This window comes from Protopterus annectens, chromosome 6.part0 (assembly GCF_019279795.1).
Source record: "Protopterus annectens isolate FY-2018-M chromosome 6.part0, PAN1.0, whole genome shotgun sequence".
Lineage (NCBI taxonomy): Eukaryota > Metazoa > Chordata > Ceratodontiformes > Protopteridae > Protopterus > Protopterus annectens.
In genome coordinates this window covers 1566756311-1566761310 of record NC_056737.1, presented here as the reverse complement: position 1 = coordinate 1566761310, position 5000 = coordinate 1566756311, and the positions used below count along the sequence as shown (strand labels likewise).

The following is a 5000-nucleotide window of genomic DNA, read 5'->3' as shown; positions in this document are numbered from 1 at the left end:
GACAAACAATTCCTTACCAAGGTGTCCCCGCTGATGCCATGGTGGTGGCTGCGGCCACCAAAAGGAACTTGCAGATCCTTCTGTGCCCGTCCATCCTCCTAATGGGACTCTAGGACCATGGATAGGTACGGCAAGCGGATGTTTTCCTCAGCGACCTTTGCTATCGTTCGCTGAATTATCTTTGTCACTTCACCAGACTCCAGAGATATCCTGAAGGAGCTGGGAGAAGTAGTTCAGGATCCTACAGCTGCAGGGGCCCAAGAAAAGATTGCTTCAGCTAGGAACCCTCAATTCCATTGCTAACTCCTCCATCGGCTAATATCTTATGCTGCTGATGGAGCGAGTAGAGCAAGCAGGCACAGGTGTGGCTCTTAGGCGCCAAGCCTGGATGCGGCTATGTGATTTTCCGGGGATCCCTTTAAGGCGTCCTTCACAAATTCTCCCTTTGATGGGTCAGCTTTGTTTGGCCCTCAGGTGAAGGAAACCTTGACCAGGTGTGAGCAGGACGGCAAGACTCTTTCTGCTGTTGGAGTCCGTTTTCCACCCTTCTAGGCCTTATCCCAAAGGACAGAAGGGTGGGAAGATGTGGTTCCAGAATCCCAAGGAGTCACGCGGATTCACGTGATCAGTTTACCCTAGAGGCAGAGGGGTAACAACAACAGACGCCGCTCTAGAGGCAGAGGGGTCCAAGAACCAGGGGCAACAGGGAGTCTCTTCCTGAGAAGCCCTTTCAGCATCCCTGAGGTGTTGCCCGGCTGTCCCTCCTTGGAGGCAGTCGGGGGAAGATTATCACTGTATCCAGAAGCCTGGCATTCCCTCACTCAAGACAGATGGGTACAGTCGATCATATCCAAGGGTTACATAATTCCTTTCGAGGAAAGTCCCTTCCCCTCAAGTTCCCTTCCAGATGTACCACCCGGTCTAAGGGACATTGCAGAGTCAGAAATCGCAAAACTACTGCAAAAAAGAGCCATTCAGCCAGTTACAATAGACCATTCAGAGCCCGGAATCTACTCAAGGTTCTTTTTGGTCCCCAAAAAGACGGGAGACTGGAGACCAATATTGGATCTCAGCAGACTCAACAAGTCTGTCAGGAAGACAAGATTCCGAATGGTCACTCTTCAGTCAATTCTGCCCTTCTTACAGAAGGACAACTGATAACAACAATAGATCTTCAGGATGCGTACTATCACATCAAAATTCACAGACGCTCCAGGAGATTTCTCCGCTTTCGGCTGGGGTCCAGTCATTTCCAGTTCAGAGCCCTGCCCTTTGGTCTCACTACAGCCCCCAGAGTGTTCACCAAATGCATGGCAGTGGTCACGGCTCACCTGAGACGTCAAGGATTCCAGGTGTTTCCGTATCTCGACGACTGGCTCCTGTCAGCCACCACCAGGCATCAGCTTATACAAGCCAGGGATTACACAATAGACCTTTGTTCTCATTTAGGCATCTCAATCAACTTCGAAAAGTCATCCTTATCGCCCTACCAGTCTATTACCTTCATAGGCGCAAACTTAGACACTGTTCGGATGTCAGCTACCCTTACAGAACAAAGAGTTTCAGACATTCAGACTCATGTCAGGATCATTCTGGCCAGCAAGAAAGTACAGGCCAGAATGGTTCTAAAGGTATTAGGTCTCATGGCTGCGGCCATTACTCTTCTTCCCTGGCTCGATTCTACATGCGCCTCCTTCCAGTGGATGCTGTTCACACAGTGGTCATACCAGCAATCCCTCAATGCGTCACCAGATTCTGGTGACACAGACATGCAAACAACATGTTGCCTGGTGGATCAGATCGTCGCAGGTTCACCAAGCCAGGTGCTTTGTACCCCGTCCCGATAGCCACTGTCACCACGGATGCCTCCCTGATCGGGTGGGGGTCATTATCAGGGCAGGATGGTTCATGGGACGTGGCAACCGCTCGAGTACCATCTGCACATAAATGTCCTGGAGATGAGAGCAGTGCTTTTAACGCTGCAAGCCCTCAACGACTTTCTTCCCGTGGGGACAATTGCAGTCCACACAGACAACATGTCTGTAGTTTGGTATATCAACAAACAGGGCGGAACCAAGTCCTACCCTTGTGTCGAAGCGCTCAGACTTTGGCAATGGGCGAACCCCGCTCATCGGTTTCAGGTAGCAACGCATATCCCTGGGAAAACCAACATTATAGCGGACAGATTGAGCAGAGCTATCCTCATGCCTCCACGAGTGGTCTCTCAAGCAATCTATAGCGAAGAGATTTTTCTGGAATGGGGTCGCCCATGTTGCGATCTTTTTGCTACTCCCAAAACAGCAAATGTCCAGACTTCTTCAGCCTCTTCCCTCTATCAGGCCATCCCCAGAGACGGCTCTGACCCAGGATTGGCCCCAGGGACTTCTTTATGCCTTCCTCCATTTCCTCTGATCCCTCAGGTGATCCAGAAAGCTACCGTTTGAGAGCCAAATTGATTCTCATTGCCCCTTACTGGCCTCGACAAGTTTGGTTCCGTTCCTCCATCGTCACCTGTTGGTGCAGCCGTGGCATCTGGACCCAGTGCCAGATCTACTGATTCACCAATCCGGGTCAGCTGCACAGGTCAATTCCTTCTCTCAACCTCACAGCGTGGTTGCTCCACTTCCTTCCTTAGCCAGGCTTCCTTTGATCTCTAACCCAGTTAGAGATATCATAGTAGCTTCACTAAAATCCTCTACCAGGAGGATTTACACAAGCAAATGGAAACGTTTCTCTTATTGGGCTAAGGCCCAAAATATTGATCCTTTCACTGCCCCTGTTCAGGCAGTTCTGGACTTCTTAGCAGAGATTTTTAATGCAGGCTCCTCTTCTTCAACAGTCAGAGTTCAGTTGGCTGCTATTTCTAATTTTCATGTCGGGATAGCAGATCATAATATTATGTCCCATAGACTCTGCAGGGCCTTCTTGAAAGGAATTTTCCTACTAAAACCTCCATCAGGAATCCTCCTCCTCAGTGGGATCTAAATTTGGTGCTGACATCATTGATTCTTCCCCCCTTCGAGCCAGCTGTTTCTTGTTCCTTGAAATATCTTAATTGGAAAACTTTATTCCTAGTGGCTATTACATCTGCCAGGAGGGTGTCGGAACTTCATGCTCTTTCAGTTCGGACCCTATTTGATTTTTCACAAAGACAGAGTATCTTTGAGAACTAATCCATCTTTTTTACCTAAGGTCGCTTCAAAAAACAATCTGAATCAATCCATTGATCTCCCCGTATTCTTTCCTAACTATTCAGATAGAGCTGAACAAAAGCTACATTATCTTGACGTCCACCGTCAGCTCAGATATTATTTGGACAGAACAAAAAAATTTAGAAAATCTGATCAACTTTTTGTTTCCTATGCGGATAATAAAAAAGGCCTTCCTGTTTCTAAAGTGACTTTGTCCAGATGGCTTTCTTCGGTCATCACTGAAATTTATACGATCAGGGGAAAACAGCTGTGCTCAAAACCTAAAGCACATTCAACTAGAGTTTAGCTACTTCTACAGCTTTTCAAGCTAGACTGCCTTTGGATACTATTTGTGCAGCGGCCACTTGGGCCACTCCTCACACTTTTGTTTCCCATTACAAATTGGACTTGGCCTCCAGGGACAGAGCCAGTTTTGGCTCTACAGTCCTCAAGAGTTTGTTCCATTGAGCCACCCAGGATAGCGGTGCTAGGACGCGGTCCCATCAAGCAAGAATGAAGGCGAGATTGACAACTTAACATTAAGAAGTTATGTACCTACCATAACGTTCCATGTTAGTTGTCTTCTCTCGCCTTCTTTTCATGACCCTCCCTCCTTCCCCTGGCCTGAACAGACCTTGTATAAGAAACTATTATGCTAAGACCATTCAGACCTGGTCCTTTTCCATCTGTAAGTTTCTTCTTCCTTTGGGAAGTTTTGTTTATGCTTGGTGTTATTGCCCTTTTGTCAACAAACGAGATCTGGGTACTTCCTGCCTTGCATCATGGGATATGGGGCTGCCTCGAGCTGGTAAAAGGAGTTCTCGAGCTAAAGCAAGTGCCGAGTCGGAGCCGAGGGATCGGCTCCGAACCCATCAAGCAAGAAAGAAGGCGAGAGAAGACAACTAACATGGAACGTTATGGTAGGTACATAACTTCTTATTTCGGATGACAGCTATCTGCCCTCAATATTGAATTTTTAGTAAATAGTTTTCTATAAATATTTGTCCCTAAGGTACCATCATCATTCAAAACCACATGTACATCTAAAAAATCAATAGCTTTTTTCTCTTTTCTGTCAACAATATCAAATACATTGAAATTTAGATGTTCAACAAAGTACCCCATTCATCTGATGAGCCTGACCAAATGGCCCAGCAATCGTCGAGATATCGACGCCACATTATCAATTTAGATTTAAAAGGAACATCTTCCTTATAAATCAAACTGCATTCTAGGTACCCCATAAAAAGATCTGCATATACTGGTGCAAATCTTGTACCCATTGCAGTACCATTTACTTGCAGATAACATTCCTTTCCGAAAAAGAAAACATTATTTTTCAACACAATTTCTATTAGATCAATCAACAAAGATCAGTGTTCAGAAGAATATAGACCATATTGTAAAAAACAGTATTTAATAGCTTCAGTATCCCCATGGTGTGGAATATTCGTATACAATGATTGTACATCAAGTGTACAAATATAACATTCTTCAGACAACCATATATCATCCATTAATTGTAAGAACTCATTTGTATCTTTAATTCTGGAGTTAACAAGGGCTAATAAAGGTTTTAACTGTAGTTCCAAATAGGCTGAAATTGGCTCTGTAATGGACCCTATTCCTGATACTATGGGTCTACCTGGGGGAGGAAAAATATTTGTATGTATCTTTGGTAGCATATAAAATAATTGGGGTTTCGGAGTATTAACTATCAATTCTTTTAGTAAATTTTCATCAATAAAACCTTTAGACTTAAATTCCTTTAACCTTTTATCAATTTTTTGTTTTAAGTCAAAGGTTGGA

General features: G+C 45.2%; 1 protein-coding gene across 1 annotated transcript in view; it reads left to right on the top strand.

Annotated features, from left to right (window-relative positions):
• ZNF148 (zinc finger protein 148) overlaps positions 1-5000 on the top strand; it is a 1243505-nt gene that overhangs the window by 667420 nt on the left and 571085 nt on the right. The gene's annotated exons all lie outside the window — the stretch shown is intronic.